The sequence below is a fragment of the Acomys russatus genome, chromosome 5, assembly GCF_903995435.1.
Source record: "Acomys russatus chromosome 5, mAcoRus1.1, whole genome shotgun sequence".
NCBI lineage: Eukaryota > Metazoa > Chordata > Mammalia > Rodentia > Muridae > Acomys > Acomys russatus.
The window spans coordinates 46,887,646-46,910,431 of record NC_067141.1 but is presented as its reverse complement, the minus strand read 5'-3'; the positions used below and the strand labels follow the sequence as shown (position 1 = coordinate 46,910,431).

Here is a 22,786-nt window from a genome sequence, read left to right as displayed (position 1 = left end):
TATTTTTCTTGTCTTCTCATTGCTGTAAACAAATGGCTGACAAGAAGCAACTTAAGGGGAGAAGGAGTTATTCTGGGGAACAGTAAAAGGGGGAGTGCAGCCTGTCATAGTGGCAAAGGCATGGCAGCAGGAGTGGGGGCAGCTGGTCACATTGCATTGGCTCACAGTCTGGAGGTGCAGCCTGTCATGGTGGGGAAGGCATAGTGGCAGGAGTGAGGGCAGCTGATCACATTGCATTGTCTCACCATCTGGAAGTGCAGCCTGTCATGGTGGGGAAGGCATGGTGGCAGGCATGTGAAGTGACTGGTCACATTGAATTCACAGTTGGGAGGCAGGGAGCAGACAAGAAATGGTAATGGGCAAATCCTCAAGACTCACCTTCACTGATCCACTCCTATATATGAGTGCATATGTATATTCTCAGAGACATCCAAAGACACACACAAGCTATAATAATAATAATAATAATAATAATAATAATAATAATAATAATAATAATAATAAACAATAATAGTAAGTCCAAAGTCATTTCTGACACTCAATGTAATCTTTACAGGGAATGCCTGTAAAATTTTTTATAATATTAAAAGTTGCATACTTCTAATATAAAATGACACAGAGTAAATATTTCCATTCCAAAAAGAGTTAATAGGAGCATACCTAAAAAAATTTAGAGCAAAGCAAGAACCAAACCCAACAAGCCAGACCACAAATTCTGTAGCTACGGTTACAGCATTTGGGACTCATGATGACAGTCACCTGGACTCCATTGGCCTTGGTTAGCCTGCCCCCCAGTTCTTCCACCTATAGCGCACAGACATATCTCATTGGCCAGGAACACCCCACACCTGCTGCTTACTTTGGAAGATGGGCTACTTTCCTGACATCCCCATCACTGTGGAATCTCCACTGTATCTTAGACTTCACAGCTTTACAAAAAGAGCTTTCAGGGCCTGGTTTCAGTGGTCTTCTGGAACCTTGTTGGGAGCTGCCATTGCTCCCTCAGTGTTGCATCTAACATGCCTGTAAAACCAATACTGTGTGGATGCTGATGCAAAGTTCTACAACCAGCTTGTGATACAGTATGGTCCCTTTGGGTCAAAGTGAAAGCTGCAGGGGATGGCCTCTGCCTGTCTCGGTGGAGGAATATAACAAAACATTTCCAGTGGGCAGTTTAGTTTGATCAGGCATCTCCTTTGGCAACATTATCATCAGTTCAGATTCTCTGCTTTCAAATAAATTAGCATGTCCACAGGTTGGAACCATCAGTGGGTGGGACCTTGCCCTTGGGACACGTTTCCTGTGGCCTCAGTGAAGAGCACCAGCCTCCGCTTTAAAGGGCTTATCTTGTTAGCTGCTCTTTCTCCCTCATTATCTGCGATTTTACAGTCACTCACTCACTCACTCTCTTCAACAAGCTAACATTTTTCGCATCTTCCTGCTGCGTTTGCTACTGTCTCCCACTGTAGAACTTGATTAAGAGCAATGAGCTGTAACCAGGGCCCAGTCTGAATGCTGTCCTGACATGCGACTTCCTCTGCCAGGTATTACTTTTGAATTCAGCCACAAGTTCCCAGAGTCAGGCTCTCCCCGCCCCCCGCCCCCCACCCCTGCCAAGTGTGTGTGTGTGTATGTGTGTGTGTGTGTGTGTGTGTGTGTGTGTGTGTGTGTAAACAGATGTGCGGTCAGAGGACAACTTTATGGAGTTGGTTCTTTTCTTCCACCTTTACATGGGTTCTGGGGGTTGAAGCTCACATCACTAGGCTCTCAGAGCAGCCACTTTACTTGCTGAGCCATCTTGATATCCTTCACGTTCACAGTCTTTTCCAGAATATAATACAAATGGCCTTCTAGCCCAGTTCCCATTTGAGTCACTGATCTGCTTTAATATAAGAGCCGGGCCTTCGCCGTCTTACATGTCTCTCTGCGTTATTGTCTTCAGATTCCCATGAGCATTGCCCAGTAAGCTCTGTTTACAGCAGTCTAAGGCTTCTGTACCTCCGAAGTCTTCCACATTCCTTCTGAAAACCCATCCTAAAGGTATACAAGCCGCACTGGCAAGCTTATCCCTGCAAAACTCTTTGTATCAATTTTCTGTACCACCCACTGTTCTCACTATTGTGACCAAATCCCAACCAGAGACTTGGGGACGAAGGGTTTATTTTGGCCTACAGTTTAAGAATGCAGGCCATCCTGCTAGGGGAGGCATCACAGTAGGGACAGGAGGCTGCTTGTCCATAGGAAGCAGAGTAGACAGGAAGTGGAGCTAGACCCACCTCCCAAGACCTGCACCTCCTGAAGTTTCCACGACCTTCCAAACAGCGCCACCAGCTGGTGACTGAGTGCTCAAGCACAGGAGCTCTGGGGTACATTTCCCAGGCAAACCACAGCAGTGGTCTTCACAGCACATTTGTGATGGTGGGAAGTGAAAAGACAAAATTAGCTTAGGTTCCTGCTATTTAGCACAGAGAAGCAACAGACTAAACGAGCCTTTAGCAAAACACTTGCATCTCGAAAGCAGCGCTGGATGAAAAAGAAACAGAGTGGGCTTATTATACAAGTTACTTCTCTTGGAGTTAAGGCCTGAGCAAAACCATGCATTCTACAAAACACAAAGGAGCCAGAGGATGCGGTCAGAATGGTTACCTTGTAGCAGTGGGCAGTGAGCAGGACACACGGGAAAGAATGGGAGGGGTCTTGCCTGGACCACAGAGAAGTGTGATGGATTCATCCTTAGGATCTGGATTTTAAAAAACAAGATTTCTTTTGAAATACATGGAATTGTGGATTTTTTTTTTTAGTACTCAAAAAAGAGTTATTCAAATGAGAGGTTTCTTGGGAAAGCGGTATTTATTTATCCCCTCCCACCTCTTTGAGGTTCTATAAAGTGCTTGAGGCTGCTTAAATCAGTATCTGGAATTGGACAAAATCAATGTTAAAATATTTAGACAAAGAAGCAGAACCACATGCACACGGAACTCTGGCATCTAAGGCAAGAGCAGCGTGAAGCTAACATCTGAAACTCACACCAGATGGGTCTGTAGACACGCCAGAGATGGGTTTCAGATTTGGCAGAGAACTGGCCAGCAGGCGATCCACAAAAAGAGATGCCCTCACATGCAGGATCTGTGTTGTCGAAAGGAAGAGCCGCCTACAAACTCGCGAATCTTACAAAGCAGTGCCCATTTCCCATGCTGAAGCCAGAGAGGGTTGTCTCTGAGCTCGGTAAGGAGGATGGTGTGTGCAGGGATACTGACCTAGAGAACTCATTTCTGCAGCAAGATTCATTCCAGAGCCATGTCAAGAAGCAGAATGTTTATTTACTCCAACGGAGTTTAGGTGTCTTGATTGCCACAGGACAGCTAGATTTCAGCTTCAGATCAGCCCAGGACATGTTCCTTGGTGTCCATAGCCCAGTAGCCTTACAGAAACACGGGCTATGTCACCGAGTCATGAATCACAAGGACCGGAGACACCCAGGTCATTACAGCTTTAGCTAGTCAGAAGACGAGAAGAAGGAGTCTTTCTCTGGATTCCAGGAGAGCCACTGTCTCTGGGCCCCTGAGGAGCAGGTGAGAGATAAAGAGATTTCTTCTATCTCTTTCTGACTTCATCGACTATAAGCCAAACAATGATTCTGGTGGACTCCATAGAGAGCAAACCTGCTGTGTGGGGATGGAACTCTCGGTTCACCGTCAGGGATGTGCAAAAGGGGCCCACCCTGAGAAATGATCTTCAGATGCATACTTGGGGTATAGCAGAGAGAGAAAGAGAGAGAGAGAGAGAGAGAGAGAGAGACAGACAGACAGACAGACAGACAGACAGACAGACACAGAGAAAGAATCTGTGGCACTCTGGTTTACTGTAGGTTTGGGGCCAATACAGTTCATCAAGCTATTTTGAAGCCTGGTATAAATAACCCCAAAGCATATCCAATTATACTTGGTTTTGTATTCACCAAGCAACCCCTGCTTATTAATTCACTTTCCAAGAGCCTGAGTAAGGGAAGTGTGGTAGATGAATGCCAAAGCAGCTGTAATTATCCCCTCCCTGTAGCCAGGCCTCATGCAGTGTGGCTTTGCTATTGCTCCCTCAGGGCATACAGCCCAATTCCTCCCCTCTCCCTGAGCTGGCCTCCTGTTATATGTTGTGGTCTGTAGAAGCTGCTGGAAGGGTGAGTGTGCCAGTGAGTGTTGAGCAAAGGTCTCAAGAGGCCCTGCATGTGCCTCTTCTATTCACTGAGTCATATAGAACCACCGTGGAGTGAACACGGGCTAACTGTGGGATGATGAGAAAGAGGCCTATTTGCTCTGTTGGCTGGCAAGCTGCCAGAAAGAAGGCCATATGATTTTTTTTTTTGCAAAATACTCCCACATTTCCAGTTTACCTATGAGGAGAAGGACCTACAAGAGGCATTAGAAGACTCAGAAGAAGTGAAAACTATTGGAAAGGGAATACTAATTACTCCCATATGACCACCCCACCTGTGCTTGTGAGTTCGAAGTGTCAATTCAGTAAGCCAGGAATCACCCAGGAAGAGGGTCACACTTGAGGGATTGTGTAAAGCAGGTCCGCTGGGCGTGTCTGTAGGGGATTTTTCTTGATTGTTAATTGACATAGAAAGATGCAGCCCACTGTGGGTAATACCATTTTCCAGGCCAGGTGTTCCCCTGGGTGTTTAAGAGTGAAGAAAGCTAGATGGGACAAGTCAAGCAGGCAGGTGATCAGCATGCATCTCTTTCCTCTCTGCTCTCCACTGTGACTGTGCTGTGACTAGCAGCTCAAGTGCCCATCTCTGGGCTGGAGAGATGGCTCAGAGGTTACCAGCACTGATTCCTCTTCCCGAGGACCTGGGTTCAATTTCCAGCACCCACACATGGCAGCTTACAACTATCTGTAACTAAACTTCCAGAGGTCCAACACTCTTGTAGCCTATGCATGCACTGGACACCCACATGGTGGGCATACATACACACAGGCAAAACACTCACACATATAAAATAAAACAAGTCTTTGCCGGGTGGCGATGATGCACCCCTTTAATACCAGCACTCAGAAGGCAGAGGTAAGTGGATCTCTCAGCTTGAGGCCAGCCTGGTCCACAGAGCAAGTTCCAGGACAGTCAGGACTACACAGAGAAACCTTGTCTCAAAAAAATATGTTCCTGCCTCGACTTCCCTCAGTGAAGGACTGTGAATTGCAAGGTTAATAAACCCTTTCCTCCTTTGTGTTGCTTTTGCTTAGGATGTTTATCAGAGCTATAGAAATAAAAATATAACAATGCCACATGTACATATATGCATATATGTACATACATACAGATGTGTATACATATATAATCAAATATACATTATGTATCAATTAGCATTTTTAAAGAATGTATTAAATTCTTAGAATGTAGGTCATTCCCACATTTCCGGCTAGCTCAAGTGACAGTGACAGAGGCTTGTTTTTTCTTAGACTGTCTACACCCCCAGATTCTCTCTGCACCTGCTGCCATGGCAGCCATGACAGCCTCTCACTGAACTGCATCTCCCTGGCCAGCTGGAGCTCATCCTCTCTCCTCTGGGAAATGGCAAGGAGTTGTGCACAAAGTACCTGTCAAGAGAGAAACTGGGAAAACCAACTCTTAATTGGATTCTGTAGTGGTTTCCCTGGCCAGATCTGACCCCCTGGCATTTTCATTTTCCCGAATCTTGTTGTGAGCTTTATTGTGGGGAGTTCGGCAGGGCTGGTGCCTCTCTCCAGTCCCTGGTTTCTGGTAGGCTGCTGCTAAGCCTCATTATTGCCCCTGCTGTGGGGCTGGCAGATCTTTTTATAGCCTGAATAGAAGAAGCCCTTGGGACTCACTAAGGACACCTGGGGAGGTTCAACAGGTGGGTTGCTGCCTCGGAGATACCACGGAGAAAATGCATCCGTTTGTGTCCAGTAAGGCACGAATTATTTCTTTCCTTTAGAAGCCACCGAAGGAGCCAGGCTGGCATTCTTAGGCCATACAACACGATGAGGAGTTAGGGTTCAGCTTAGAAAATGTCTAGGAACTTTGGGAATATTTTGTGAAATTAAAATTTTATTCACGCTCATTTTCCTGTTAAGAAATTAAAGAGTCAGGCCATTATGGCGGGGTGATTCCTGGCATGGGAATGTGGAGCCTGGATTTGAGACTCACTTGGGGAACGTCCTGACTCTGCAGTGCTAGCTGTATGCCTCTAGGCAAGATACATGCGCAGCTTTTCTGAGACTCTGTGGAATGAGAATGGTATTAAATTTGTCATGAGGATTAAGTAATTTAAATGTGTATAATACCTAGCATGGTGCTTAGAGCATATACACACTTGATAACTGTGAGATTGATTTCCCCTGTCTCTTCACCGTTTCTGAGTTGATTTTATTGCTCTTGTTCATTTACTTGTTTTCTTGTTCCTTCTATCTTTTGGGTGTGTGCAGGTGCACTTACACTTGCACACATATGCACTTGTGCACACATACACGTGCACAAACACACACCATACTACTCTGTAAAATGTTGGGTGGGTTTTGGGAGAGCAAGATGACATTTATATGACAGTTTTTAATACACACACACACACACACACACATACACACACACACACCTAATAATCTCACATAACTCTATACTAAAACTATGATCCAAATTTTAAAATTTTACAAAGTTATAGTCATAGCAAGACTTATTGTTGCTTCAAGAAATGATCTTTCTGATCATTTCTGATTTGCCTTATTTTTTTCAAAGCATCTTCTTTTCCCTTTAAACTATGCCACCTGCAATTCTTTTATTAATGCTTCTGTAGAGTCAGTAAGTTCTCATTACTAGATCAATTTTAATTCCCCTGTGTGCACACAATGAACCACTTTTTCTACAATGTTTGTCAAGTAAGCTCATTTCTTTACCCAGACAACCATTTTTCTAAGAGAAGCTTCACTCTGGACCATAACCCATCTTCAGTGTTCATGAATCTGTTATGGTATTTCATGGTAATAGCTACACTGGTCCTTCATCATATGGGTAATGAGATGGTCAAAAGTGAGTACTCTGTGAACACAGTCATGGATGCATTCAAAGCAGAGGGGGGAGGGAACCCTTGTTTTTCACGGGTCAGCTGCTCATCCCAACTCCAGGGTCCTCCATGGCACTCTATTGCAAGAATGCTGCGAGGAAGCATTTTAAGATGGAGTTTTCTGAGTAGGAAACTGAAGCCCAAGATGGAAGACATCTTTTTTATAGACAGACTGTCAAAGGAAACTTGGCTCTAAAACACATGTTCATTTTTTTTTTCTGTCCCCAGCAGCCTCAAAGGCAGAGGTCATAGGCTTTGGCTATGCACTGAAATCATTTGGACTGTTATCAAAAGTAGCCGTGCCTGATACACTGCTGAAAAGGAGCAAAGCTAGAGACGCCCCATTACCTGCTTTCAAAAGCTGCTATAAGGGTTCCTTTTTGCAATGTATTCCATCCTTAAGAGAGTAGCATCAAAGGTCAGCAGAACAGAGAGGGCAGAAATGGACAATTACAAATTGAAAATACATTTAACAGATCATTGTAAGACTGGGATGAGAGCTCAATGGCAAAGTGCTTGATGACCTGAGTGTAAGCCCCCAGGGCCCATGTAAAAAAAAGCCAAGTGTTGGTGGTTCACTTATATTGACGGCACTGGGGAGAGAGATTCCAGAGTTCATTGACCAGACAATCTACCATATTCACTGAACACAGGCCAACAAAAGTCACAATCTCAAAGACACAGAGAAAAGCAAGCTAGATGGCATATGAGAAAAAAACAGTACACACACACACACACACACACACACACACACACACACACAGAGAGAGAGAGAGAGAGAGAGAGAACAAATTTTTTGCAAAAAGGCTGTTTGTTGTATGATTCCACTATATAGTATTCTAGAAAAAGAAAGCCAGTAAGAAAAATAAGTAGAAAGGACAGTGATTTCAGAGGCTCAGGAAGCAGTGAAGAGGGGATGAGTGAAGCATTGGCAACTGTTTAATAAAGTAAACCTATTCCATATTATATAAAATACTATATTATATATTATATAAAATATTATGTTATGGAATATATTATATAAAACAATATATAAATATATAACATTACATTATATATTATGTTATGCTATTCTGTATTATATGTTCCTTAATTATATACTATTATATATTTTAAAGGTATATATAAACTCAATAACACAAAGAATAAACCATGTTGTATACTAATTAAATGCATCGTGCAGGAGTTTGGAAAAGTTTTGGGATGAAATATGGTACTGTGACAGCTTTAGTTTACTAGTAAAGTTGGAAACAACCTCACTGAAAGGTCTGCAGACCAAAGGGGGCTAACCTAAGTAAGTATGGAAATAATTGATATCTATAAGGTAAAAATTATATATATATATATATATATATATATATATATATATATATATATATATATAATGCTATAGTTGACAATATTTCTCATGATAGTTCATATTAGGAATTTCATACAGCTATACATGCATACTAGAATTAAACATCTATAGGCATGAACAGTCAAAGGAGCCAGGTGTCTCATGTTGCCATGGAATGTTACAGATGCGTAAAGGAAGGAGTCTGGAATCATCCATATGGTATGATTTAGAGTTTCAATATAAATTGTTTTCACTGCATATAGACACAACTACTATGTAGATCACTATTTCCAATGTCATTCCTTGATAAAAGGAACATGATTTGGATAAATGACCGATTCTAGGACTAAGGTGGGAAATATCAAAGATGAGACTGGAATGTAGACATAAGGTTATTGTGTAATTCAAATGCTGGTTTTTGTACCCCCTATATCTGGTTGTAATCTTATTCTGAGAATCTCCTGTCTCAGAGTTGTGTAAACGATGCTCCCTGATTGTACCCTGATATGCCAATAAAGTAGATTACAGCCAGTTGCTCAGCAGAGGAGAGAATAGGGCCGGACTTCCTGCCATCCAGGGGAGGAGGAGTTAGAGAAGGAAGTATGGGAGTCAGCCAGGAGATATCAGGAGAGAGGAGCTATAAAAGGAAAGATAGCCACAAAGTGCAAGTTTATCTGAGATTTATACTGAGAGGAAGCAAGATTAACTTAGAAGGTTTAGAATAGAGTAATAACTGCTCGGTTATTGTGCTGTGAAGTTAGTTTAATAAATAATACAATAGAGTCTCAATTATTTGGTGATAGCCAGGTTAAAAGAAAAAGTGAGAAACAAACACAGTTTTATAAAAATAGCTTTAACACTGGAAAGAAGAAATGATCATTAAACATAGGCATCATTATATGCACATGGATGGGGATATACCAAATTAGCCAAGCTTAACTAAATTAACTCCCAGTAGTTTAGAGTGGGGCATTTGAATAACAAAAGAAATAAATCCCTAATGGATTGAAATCCAAAGTTTAAAATAAATACACATATGACTATGCCAAAAGGAGTAAGTAACTAAATAAATAATTTTCTTTGTCAAAGAATTTTGTGCTATGTGTACAGATAGTCTATTCTCAGGAATTTCAGGAATTAGACACAATTCCCTGTTGCTTAAGTGTTGAGCCCAGTCCTTTCCTTCCAAGAAGGATAGTTTGGAAAAGGAGTACCAAAGCACATATACTGAAGGAAAACATCAACAGACTCCAAGTGAGGAGCATTTTCTAAAATATCTTACAAGTACTCCTCAAAAACAAAAACTAACAGCAGCAACAAACCAGGGTCGTAAAATACAAGGCAACTGAGAAAACAGACAAACCCAGAGGGTCTGTCCAGAATGGTCAAGATATGGTACGTCATGCAGTATGCCTGTTCTCAGGGAGAACAGCAAGGACATCATTATGTGTGCTTCTTGATCTCATCATACAAGGCAAGCACAAAGGCACTGCTCATGCCTCTGAGAACACTGGACCATGCATGTGCTCTTGAAAAAAAAAAAACCTTGCCTCCTTCATCCCAAGGGGACTAGTGTGACAGAGGGAGGAAGGGCAAATGGGAAGATACAAATGAAGGATAATAATCTGGATGTAATCTGAATAAATTATTGAAAAAAAAAGAGGCAAATCTCAAGAACTGTTGCCATCAAAAGCAACCCAAAGAGACATGATACTGTGCATGCTGTGGGATATCGTAGATAAGAACCTGGCAAAGAAAGATGAATGCTGGGTAAAACCTAAGGAAAGAAGTTTGTATCAGCAATATATATCATTGATTAAAGAGCAAGCTCAGTGGCAGAACGTTTGGCTAGTTTTTGAGAGTCCCTCGTTTCAATCCCAGAGAGGCAATAGAGAAGGGAAGAGGAGGAGAAGGAGGAGGAGGAGGAGGAGGAGGAGGAGGAGGAGGAGGAGGAGGCTAATAACACTGACTTATTAATAAGAAATATAATAATACTACATATTAATAACAACAGAAGTTGAGTGTGATGCATATGGAAATTCTATGTCATTTTTCAACTTATCTACAGACTTAACATTACTCTCAGATAAAATGTTATTTGAAATATCCAAATACCTCGGCATCACCCCCAAAATTCTGATTTAGTTAGTCTGGATCATGACCTCAACTTCATGACCTTCAAGCACTCCCAAGGTAATTCTAATTTGTAAGCAGCCATCCACCACTGCTGTGTGGGAGGTGTTTGTCTACAAACAGGCTGCTCTTTCTTCCTCCCCTACCCCCTTAATTATAATAAATATTCTGGCCTGCTAGAGTAGTCTGTCTTAGTAATTTTGGATGTTTGCATGCAGTGGTTCTTTAAGCTCAAGGCTAGTGAGATCGACCTTAGAGAGTGCTATTACCTGTTAAATTAAAACTCCTATCCAGAAACGTAAAATAGCATACAGAGTTTAGGTAAATAGACAGTGAAGGCCAGATTGTGTGAAATGTCGTATGGGTTGATCTGTATGTAGTAGCAATACCTTTCCCTCCTTTGCATCTGACTCTGTGTGTTAGAGGTGAGACACCCCAAGACATAGAGAATTAGGCCTTAATTAAGAAAGAATTATTTTCTGGGGGTTGATTGTGAAAAAAAAAAAATGTTGCTGTGTTAAACAAATGACCTGTGGCAAAATCACTTCCAGCCTCAGGAACCACAGAACTGAAGCCATTCTATTTGTCTCCTGTAAGGGTGCAGGACAGCTGACAGCTGGGGCTCTAGGAAACTTCTTCATACCCTGTTATGGAGATGGGACTTCAGCAAGCAGTGAGGGAGAGATTGCAGCAGCCTGGCATGAGCTTGGGTAAAGAGAGGAGGCCGAGAGGTAAAGGAGCCCTGCACCCACCTCACTGACAATCTGGAAATGAGGAGACTATGTTCCCACACTCACATTCCTTGCTGAAAATCCTCAAAGGCCAGTAGATCGATCACCTTAGCCACATCAAGGTATGAAAAAGTTTAGTTTCCCCATTTTTCTTTTTCATATAATCAGTAGTAAGAATTCTTGCATTTTCTAACAATACTTAACTTGTCAGAAAGCATTTTCTGGTCATATCTTATACAATGCTAAACACTGAGGAGGTATTTTAAATCATGGCCTTTATTCATTTATCCAACCCACTATTTAATTGTGTCTCATGTACCAGACAGCTGGTAGATACTAGAAATATAATAAATAAAAATAATTGTAACACAAAAGCAAAATCTAAGTGAGATTTGGCTTCTTAAGTTGCCAGACATCTAAGAGTTTGCTATTTGGTACAGGTGTTGCCAATGTCTGGGGAATCACTTGGTCATAGATACTAGGAGGCCTGGTAGAAGACCAGCTTCGACACTACAGAGAAAACTGAGTCAGGGCATAGATGGACAACTGGCTGGTCACCCAATAGCCTTTCTCTGAGGACAACTTTCCAGGATGGAACTGATTATTGCCTACAGTGGCTTCCACTGGCAGCCAGTGGCAGCTAAGGCGCAAGGTAGCTTCCTGGTGGGGGCTTACACCTATTATGGTAAACATGGGCTAGAGATGTTGGCTCTAGTGTGGGCTTTCCACTGGTAGTGGCAAAGCACCTAAAAAAGAAAGGAAAGAAGGAAAAAAAGACCACACACACACACACACACACACACACACACGCACACGCACACGCACACACACGCACACACACACACACACTTAACACACTTCATGATGAAATAAGACAGACTCCAGCAGGTAGGTTCCAACAAGCTTCTTATATAAGCTTCTCTTACTTTACATGCTCGTCATACATACATACATACATACACACACACACACACACACACACACACACACACACACACAAACATACACACACATTCACATATTGGGTAGATGGAAATGGATTCCAAAAACCTCACATACATACATATACTAATACACACATCTTGGTGGATGGAACAAACTCCGAAGAGTGAGTTCCAACTCAACTTGCTATTAAACATATACATATATGTACAACATATACATATATGTAAGATATTATATTCTATATATGCATACATATACATATATACATATACGTATATACATACATACATATATGCTGCTTCCCAAGACCAGCTCCAGGAAAGGCAAAGGGGAGAGAAGAGAAATGGATCCACTGTAGGGAGAATTGAGCAGGCGGTGAACAGCTGGTTAACGGAAACCAACCGTTGCTTGAATAACTAGCTAGAGGAACTAATTGTTGAGGAGAGATTAAGGAGTGGAGGAAAAAGAAATACTCGGAGACTCAGGCATATGTGGTACAAGCTGAAGGTCTCAAAGCCCAGGAGAACTTTTTCCTCTCTCTGTCTCCTTTCCTGTCTCTGTCTTGCTTGCTGTCTGTCTGGCCAAATATCTTTTGTTTGTTGATACCCATCCTCCTATCTCCTTGCTTGTTGATACCCATCCTCCTATCTCCTTGCTTGTTGATACCCATCCTCCTATCTCCTTGCTTGTTGATACCCATCCTCCTATCTCCTTGCTTGTTGATACCCATCCTCCTATCTCCTTGCTTGTTGATACCCATCCTCCTATCTCCTTGCTTGTTGATACCCATCCTTCTATCTCCTTGCTTGTTGATACCCATCCTTCTATCTCCTTGCTTGTTGATACCCATCCTCCTATCTCCTTGCTTGTTGATACCCATCCTCCTATCTCCTTGCTTGTTGATACCCATCCTCCTATCTCCTTGCTTGTTGATACCCATCCTCCTATCTCCTTGCTTGTTGATACCCATCCTCCTATCTCCTTGCTTGTTGATACCCATCCTCCTATCTCCTTGCTTGTTGATACCCATCCTTCTATCTCCTTGCTTGTTGATACCCATCCTTCTATCTCCTTGCTTGTTGATACCCATCCTCCTATCTCCTTGCTTGCTGTTGCCCACCTTTCTAATTTTCTTGCTTGTTGTCACCCACCTACCTATGTCTCTTGCTGTTCCCCATCTATCCATCCCTCTTGCCGTTCCCCATGTCACTCTAGCATACTCTCTCATGTCTGTTACTTGCTTGTCCCCTCTCCTTGGGCTAACTCTAGTATTTTACTGAAATGAAGTTCAATTTTTTTCATTACAGATTACATTATGATTTTTCCCCATCTTTACAATCACTAGGGCAACCAAAAATCAACAGAGTAACAAGGAAATACAAAAGGTTCTGTAACCTACAACAAAGCATACAACAGCAACAAAAAAATCAATCAATTTTCAAGCAATTGTCAGAAGAATGTGATCATTATTTTTTAAACAATACATAGGAAAGTTTAATCAGAAATTTCCCTGGCTAAAGCCAATGTGTTTACAAGATGGTCATGGCAACATAGCTTGAGTTAGATATTCTTTAAAGAAAAAACTTGACCTACTTCCAGTCGAAGACCAACAGGTGTGCTATCCAAGCCTAGGCTAACTGCCAAGTGATCCTCTATTGTAAAATATATGTAAAGCATGGCATTCCAAGCCTACCTTCTATTGCTCTCAAAGCAGATTCTAAGGAAACATTTCTACAGGTAACAGTATCTAGCCAGGTACTGTTATGTCAAGGTCTTAACTTCTTTCATGTAGCATCTGCTTGGGTGCTCACAGTCAGAGCAAAAGCTTCTATCATTGTCTCAAGCCTCTGGCCAGATGCCCTCTTTCAATATTCTCTGTGGGGAAAATTTTTCTCTATATGATTTTCCTTAGGGCTGAGAAATAAAGTGAAAAAGACAGTTTTAGGAAAAATAGCACATTTCTAAACAACATATGGACCATACATAATATTTAGAGTCAGTGATGATCAGCTGGGGATCTCTGCAACTTTGTCAAGCAAAGCCTCAAGAGCCGCTCTGGATGTCTAGAGATCATGTTGGACAGTTGGAGGAAATTTGTCAAGCAAAGCCTCTATGACTTATCTTCATGTCTGCGACATATATAATATATATGTAATATATAATTGTGTATATATGTAATTATATATTTGGAGGATGGAACAAACCCTGAAGAGCAAGTCCCAACAAAATTTATTATTTTTGCCATAGCTTATATATGCCAGAAAGATCTTTCAAGCAGTACAAAAATCACAATGCTGTAACATTCGATTTTTCTTTAAGTGAATGATTACAATGAGTATACTTTAAAAAAACATGTTACCCTAACATGACCAAATGATGTACAGGAAACAAATATGAAAAACAAGTTTTCCCCCAAGAAACTATATGCAGTTGTAACTGGGCAACTTCTTATACACTAACAAACTGTGATCAAGCAAGGTAATTTCTAGGCCAGCTTTTCTTTACCAGTAGGCTGCAATTTGTGGCTACAATGAGTCAATTCTCTTAAAAGGTAATCTTATAAAAATCTTAAAAGAATCACAAACCTAAATCTTTATATAACAATCATCTACTTCTACTTTAAATCTTTGAGGCGAACATCAACTCATTAATAATTTTTACTAAATCGTACCATGAAGCTGAGAGCAAAAACTAGGTGTAAGGAAATTAATCACGATCTCAGTCACCCACCCAACTTGAGAGCATCACATCAGCCAGTGCTACTCTGGGCTACTGTTCTTGCTCACCAACTTCAAAGAGCCCCTAGCTTTACTATTAAGCATGTACTTTTCTAAACTTCAAACTGTTCCCTAAGATTTTCTGCATCAGAACCAAGCAAAACCATCTTTACGGAACCTTGTTAAACAATCTATTTTTTCCAAATTCTATATACAAGTGCTACTGCCCAGCGAGGGGCTGGAAGCCCCCTTAGAGTTCTCATATAACTCCTATATTATGAGGGACGTGGTAGCCACAGAGCAGCAAGCAGAGCTATGCTCCCTAACAGCTTGAAGTCCTCAGGACATGTAGGCCGTGGGATTATGAGACCGGCCCATTGTGGTTGCGCTAACCACTGGACCACCTCTTATGAGTTCTAGAACTATCATGCTGTCCCTCCTGCGTGGGCCCCAACACATCAGCGTCCTAGCAGAGACTCTGAGGCGATGCTCACTGTTGTTAACTCATCATTGCTGCTGGTTAACAAGGCATAGCCATGCCCAGCTACTGGAACCTTCTCTTTACTGACACGGGATTGGGGACTGCTTTACAGAATGGGTGTTGCTTGCTTATCACAGGATTGAAGATTTTCAGGAAACTGTAACAATGTAACGTTTAAGCCGATAAACCCTGTAAGGCATTGCTGAGCTAAGTGTGTATTATTAAATAATTGTTCCATTAAGGCATGTCAGCGGGGAATTAAGATGTGACCCAAATTTTGTACTTCTTTTTAGTAACTCAGTGTAATGTAGAGCTAACACACAGTGGATCCCAGCTGTAGGCACGTGAGATGAAGGAAGAAGAAGGGGGTGATGCGCCCCCTGGGGGGCTCTTACCAAGTGTGCAAGTCATACCTTGTGGGCGGGTGGGTAGAGCAGGTCTTCATCTTATAGGAAGATGGCAGCCCTCCCCCTCTCTGTCTCTGTCTCTCTCTCCCTCTCCCTCCCTCTCTGCTCCCTTCTCTCTTTCTCTCTTCCTTCCTCTTCCCCTCTCCCCCTCGTGTGTGTGTGTGTGTGTGTGTGTGTGTGTGTGTGTGTGTGTGTTCATTTAGTTCTCTGTTATTCACATGTGACTGTGGTTGTTACTTTCTGCATTTCTACAACCAAAATACAAAGTGCCTGAGAGGACCGACTTAAAGGAGACAAGATTTATGTCTCTCACTGTTCCAGTCTCTATGTCACTCATGGTTCCAGAAGATGGGGTCACATCCATGGACAGAATATCGGATTAGACAGAGTGCGTGGCCAAGGATAGGGACAGCTTCATGCTGACGAGAAAGCAGAGCTTGAAACCAGAAGTGGCTGGGAATGGGATACCGCCCCCCCCCCCCCGCCAGAACTCTTCCCATGTGACCTACTTTCTCTAGCTAGGGCACATCTCTCAAAGTGAAAGGAACCTCCCACCACAGTGCCACTACTTGGTGATCGAGTGTTCAAAACAGAAGGTGGGAGAGGGCGAGCATTTCATATTCAAACCATAGCACTTGCAATCTAGAACAGTCTAGTTCAAAGCCATGGAAAGGGCAGTTAGTGTGCCTTTTGCTGTTGTCACAAGGGGTGTGTAGCCTTTAGAAGACACCACCCTCTAGACATTTTGAGTCAGTACACCTCTGCTGGAGCACAGAAACCCCATTCTCATTGTGTCCTTCCTTGACAAGAGCGGCCCACTCATCTATGCACGCGCCCTCCCTCTGAGTCACTAGGATCATCACCAGTTGAGTTTAGAGCAGTGACCTTAAGCAGTTTTTTTTTTCCAATGGTGAGTTTCTATCTTAACTTCTGCAAGCTGCCTACTCTAGTCTGTTCTTGGAGACCTGAAGCGATAGTATTTTGTACTGCTGATCAAAGCCATGGAGGCTGCTTCGGCCAGCTGACAAAAAGGAAGCCTGGGTTTTCACCCAAGCTGAAGGGCACTCCACTTCCACCAGAGAGTGAGCTGTTAGTGTGTCACAGGGCTAAATCTGTCCTCTGATGGGATCTAGCCACGTATTAGGACACATATTTAAGCTAAAAATCTAGATATTGTAGAGCCTTGTCCATTTTGGTTGCTACTAGAAGGTGGGTTATAAGCCCAATAATCCATAAGAGTCATTCTGAGTTCCATGGATAGAGGGGAAATGTAGCACCCTTCTTCTCATGATTGTTTTTTCTTCACAGAGAAGAAATACACTCTTAGAGTTTTATTGTCTTCACATATCTTATTAGGCCAGGTACTACTTGGTGGTCCTTTGTGACAGTTCTATCCTAAAGTGTCCACCAGAGGCTTATGTATGTAGATGATGCTGGTTTGGGGAATCATGGATGCTGTGAGGTAGGAGCCACAGCTGATAGAGGTGGGGCCACTGGGGATAGCCTTTGCCGGTTATGACCCAGCCTTGCTCCCAGCTGAAGGTCTCTGCTTCTCTTCTACTGTGGCAAGATGACCTGGCCGACTGAGCTGCTCCAGCCAGCATGCCTTCACCACCACGATGAGGTGAACCTGCTAAACTGTGAGCCGAGAAAAAAATTTTCTACCAATAGTTGTTTATGTTGAGTGTTTGATCATAGCAATTCAATGCTGGGAATTTTGCGTGTTATTTTCAAAGTGTGTTATATCCCTGATTGGGCTGAATTTATTTTCACTTTCATTTCTCTCTTCCAATTGTTTTAGAAAAGCCCTACCACACTCTGTTTTCTTCATCCCTGATTTTAGGTTTTCCTGGTAGAAATCCAGTTTTCCTTGTGGTATGTAATGCTGAACACTTGAGTTTCTTAAAGAGTAGGGTGAGATCCATAAGTCTTGGAAACTATCTGGAATGTAAACTCCTTTGGGTGGCATAATATACACTCAATATCCCACCACTCACAAACATATCCGACTCTAGTTTCCTCCTCATTTGAAGGGCATCAGAACCTGTGGGTTATGTAGGCAGGAAGAGATAAAGGGTAGAGAGGAAGTTAATAGGCCAGTTTCCATCTCTGAAAGACCTTCCTGTTTCTCCCGCTAGCCTACCTGTATCTGAACTGTCAGAGGTGTGGAGTGTCCTCCAGTTCTGGGAACCATCAGCATCTGTCTTCTTTAGATTACCCAACGAAAAGGAGAGGAGGCCTTTAAAATCAGAATTTAGATGTACAAAAAGTCTTTTATTATGAGAGAAATAAGAAATTATTGCAGAGTAGCCTACCTTATTACCTTATTTTCTGTCCTTTGTGTGCCAGGCACTGTGGTACAATGTGTCGCAGTGATATGATTTTAAAAATACATTAGGCTTAGTTCTAATTTCTAACATAAAGAACCCCAACTTGTGAAGTTTTCTGAGTGACAGGAATGTTTATGTATGTAAGTGAGGCAACTAATGTAGGGACAGAAGCTTGTCACCAGAGGAACCAAATACATGATTGGGGGAGTAGAGCTCTGAGTTCTGCATGTCACCTCTACTTCCAGAGGATGGTCTGGAGACAGGGGAAAGAGTTACATCACCAGTGGCTAATGATTCAGTAAGTTGTGCCTCCAGAATGAAGCTGCTATAAAAATCCTAGGTCTATATAAGCTTCCTGGTCGGTAAACAAAAGGCAATTCTGAGAAAATGACATGTCCAGAGAGGGCGTGGTAGTTCGGAGTACCCACACCCTTCCTCTACCTGGCCCCGTGGAGCTCTTCCACTGGCTGTTCCTGGATGTATCACTCATATTGAAACTGCATTTGAAAGTAGGCAGCTTTCCTACTTTCAGTGAGTCATTCTAAGAAATTCCTGAACACATGTGTACATGGGGAATGGTACCTAAATCTGTGGTAGGTTGGACTGAAGTAGAAGGTCGTGTCTAAAGTGGAGACATCTTCTGTCTCTATGGCTTTACTCATGAAGTCTGCACTAGCTAAGAAGTATCCAAGGAATTCCATTGTTGGCCACCTAGTTGTTGTTAGTATAGTGAACTGAAGAACTAGTTGATATTTCAATGATATACCTGGCTATAAAATGGTGACCAGAAACAATGTTTCCATTCTCAAATTCTGCAGCAATGCAATGAGTTTATTAGGGTTCTTTAGCATAATGCCTCACACCATCCATTTACCCACTGAATTCTTCTTAATCTGGCCTCAGTGCTAACCCCTGTGGCCCACATCAGTGGGCTCCATGCTTTCTGTCCCTGTGTGTATGAGATCACTGGGCTCCAGCTTCCAGTAGGAAACTGATGAGAAGATGATGAGCAAAAGCAAGATGTTTCCTCCTTGCGAGGCTACCATTAGAGTCATGCCTTTTCACAGTGCCTTTCTCCCTTCACATTCTGGTAGCTTCTTCTGATTGTGTGGGGCCCAGCAGTGGCAAAAGTGTTTCAGCATCTGTCAACTCTTGTGGTTCTATTATACCTTTATATACACTTGTAAAAAATAGATAAATTAAAAAAGAAGCTTCCTTAGTAAACATGCCTTCTTCTTTGAATTATCCTCATAGGAATGTTCTTTTCACTCTGTGACCCAAAATCAGAGATGTTTTCTGTGAACCCTGGATTTATGTTTGCTTAGTGTGTTGACTTTTCTTTTAGTGTAGTTGATGCTATGCCAGCCTGTTCAGCTGTTCACGAAGGTCACCCAGTCTGCAATGATAAAAACGTATAGCGCAAAATGCTTATCTTCCTATTTCCTTTGGCACAAGAGAGCAGAGAAGGGGCCTGAGCACCGGCTCTGCTTTATAGCGTTTAGAATTGCACTCTCTATTGCCAAGATGCAGCTCTTACTCCTTGTGATTTTGGCATCATTTCTATATTTCAGCTTTGAAGATGCATTAATGGTGTGGGCTTATAGCAAAATGAAACATACTGAGGAGAGGTTGATAAATGATGCAAAAGTTATTGCTATTAACATTTTATTGATGAGATGGAATAGGATGGCAACACTCAGAAGGTTGATAGTTATCCCTGAAGCATGGTTCCGGATTAACATTTTAGTGAAAGAGAGCCCAGTCATAGACCACAAAAAGAGGGGGAAATTCGTGCTTTTCTTGTTCATAGAGGTTTTACCACAGAGAAGCCTATCATATAATTGATGCTTGTGATTGGTCTCAATGTCAGAGCCCCACACTAACATTTATATTAGAATCTATTGTTAGTTTTCTGGTGACTTTCTAGTGAAAAGATATGAACTCATATTTTTTTTTCCTTTTCATGAGCACCACTTTGAGCCTCTTTTGCTTTCTAAATTACTACTAAAAATGCATTAGGATGGTCAGGAAGGATATTTAAATCTGCATATTTCAACCAGTCTCTGATCCATTCTCATGAAATTTGTGTAGGAAGATCTCTGCAGGGCTGGGGAGAGGCTGTCTCCATCTTAGACCTGAAGAAATGAAGACTTTCAAAAGCCATTCATCCCCAGTGCTACAGATATGGATTTTCAAAGATGTACCTAGACACACAGTGTGGTGGTTCCCATTACGTACTCTCCCTTTGGTACCAAGAGCCAATCTAAACCTGCTCTTCCATAAGTCAATCTTGTTCATGGTGTTTCCTCACAGCAACAGCAAGAAACCGATACAAAAGTTGGTACCAGATAGTGGGCTGATAATGTGAAGAGCCTCACAAGGCTTTGGTTTTTGTTTGTTTGTTTGTTTGTTTTTGTTTTTATTTTTGAATGTGGAAGATTTTGGAAATTTGGACTATAAGTGTTCTGTCAGCAGAATGTAACAGGCCATCCTAGCAGGAGCCTGTGAAACAGAAATGCTGAGAATGACGTAGACTATGGAGATTCAAGAGGTTTCAGCTAGGACCAATGTCCGCTAAGGACTGGGCTAGAGGCCATTCTGATGATTTTTAGTGAAGAGTCTTTCTGCCTGTGCCCTAAGAACTTGCCTGAGACCGAAGTAAATGAAATGGTCTCATCCCTTTGGTGAAGGAAATTTCAAGACAGAGTAACACTTCATGCGTCCCATGGTGGTACTGGCAACTGTTACGCGAGTCTATGACGATAAAGAGCGAGCGTGGCAAAAAGAGATACAAGATGCAGAGTTCGGAGAGAAAAAGAATACTAGGAAGCTTAATTAACAACCAAAGACTGTGCTTAAAGAGAGGCTGTAACTGTTCAGGAGTTTAATGTCATTAAAGGGAGACTTCCTGTTCTGTACTGAGGTAATACAAAGAGTGTCCTCAGGGTAAGACGCCACTGTCTGCTAAAAGTCCGACTTGTGAAAGAAGAAAGAAGTAAAAGTTTCTTGTTCCTAGAAAGCAATTGCTTCAATATACAAAATCTGTTGAAAATGTGGCTGAAGGGGCCAAGACCACCCCACCACGTGGCTGAAGTTGGCAGTCGTATCCATGTGGTACTGGCTTTGGAGTCATGAGGGGGCATTAACGTAGTATATTGTATTCACCTGATGCAATTGTTGTCTCGGGGGCTTATTATGTCTCTCTGCTAACCTAGGCCTAGTCATGGAAGCTTCTAGGCTCTGTACAATCTAATGTAGGTCTAGAATGTTTTCAGCCTCTGAGACTTACTGCTGAGGAAGATTATATTTCTTACTGAACTCTTGGTGGTTGGTTCAACTCAGCTGTTTTGGCTCAAACTCCTCTCCTAGCTGACTGATTTAATCTGGCTTCTCGCTCGGCCTCTGACTGAATTGCTGTGTTTGGACTCACACTAACTTTGGTAATATGGTCTAATGGTCTAGCTCCCTCTCACTCTCTGGCTCATTCTGTTTTCACCTGTGTCTATAACTTGTATGGTCTTCAACCTGACTCTGTAAAACTCTTCCAGTAAAATGGCCTCTGTATTCCACAAACTGCACTGACACAACCTCAACTCCACTGCACTGTTTCTCATCTCACTGACTCAGCTGAACTGCCCAAACAGGACTGACTAGAACTCAGGCATCTGCAAACCCCTGTCATCTGAGTACTGGCATTAAAGGTGTGTACCACCACACCTGGACCTAAACTTTACCTGAAATTTGCTCTATACCAGGCTGGCCTTAAACTCAGAAATCTGCTAGCCTCTGTCTCCTGGGATTAAAGGTGTGTCTGTATTCCTGCCAGATCACAGAGACCTAGATGATCTTTGGATGTGATTTCTTGCCAGAGCAGCCATATTCTGGAATAAAATTCTTCTTCTGGTGGTGGTGGTGGTAGTGGTGGTGGTTGTGGTGGTGGTGGGGTGGTGGTGGTGGTGGTGGTGTGTGTGTGTGTGTGTGTGTGTGTGTGTGTGTGTGTGTGTGTGTGTGTGTGAGTGAGTAATAGAATCTTCCTCTATGTTTTCAGAATGTTGCTGAAGTCAATGTGTGGTGGTGCTGGAGTCACTGCAAGGCGATGGCCCCCGGAAGCCACGAGGCCACAAAAGGTTACTGCATGAAGCCGTGAGAGTGAATCCCAAGCTTCAGGAAAGGTCTCAAGAAGTTCGAGGTGGGAGAGCAGTGAGAAATATGCCAAGGAGAACATCATATAGAGAGCAGAATGAGCGGGCAAGTACATTGCAGACAGCAAGACTGGAGGGATGAGACCATATGAGCCCTTGGAAATTAGCACCCTTGATATGAGACACAGAGCTAAAGGATTTGGTAAGTGTCCTATGGATTTCAGTCTTGCTTTGGTCCAATATTTTATCACCATACTTCCATTCCTCCTTTTTAGGTTGGTAGTGTATATTCTATGCCACTTCAATGTTGAAAACATGTCATTTTCATTTTTAACAGGGCGTAACAGTTAAGAGAATACCTCCAGTCTCAAAAGAGTCTTTGGGCTTTAAAACAACCTTGAGATTTAGGAGCTTAGAGGGACTTTTGAAATTGGAATAAATGTATTTTGTATTATGATTATGGCAGTGGGCCTATGAAGACC

At 42.4% G+C, this 22,786-nt stretch overlaps 1 long non-coding RNA gene across 1 annotated transcript in view; it reads left to right on the top strand.

Moving 5' to 3' along the window:
- The window catches only part of LOC127189455 (uncharacterized), a 99,844-nt gene extending 77,442 nt beyond the window's left edge, over nt 1-22,402 (top strand). The window contains exons 3-4 of the long non-coding RNA XR_007830653.1: nt 11,149-11,404; nt 22,211-22,402. This is a non-coding gene — a long non-coding RNA (uncharacterized LOC127189455). The remainder of the gene's footprint in view (nt 1-11,148; nt 11,405-22,210) is intronic.
- The last annotated feature ends 384 nt before the right edge of the window (nt 22,403-22,786 follow it).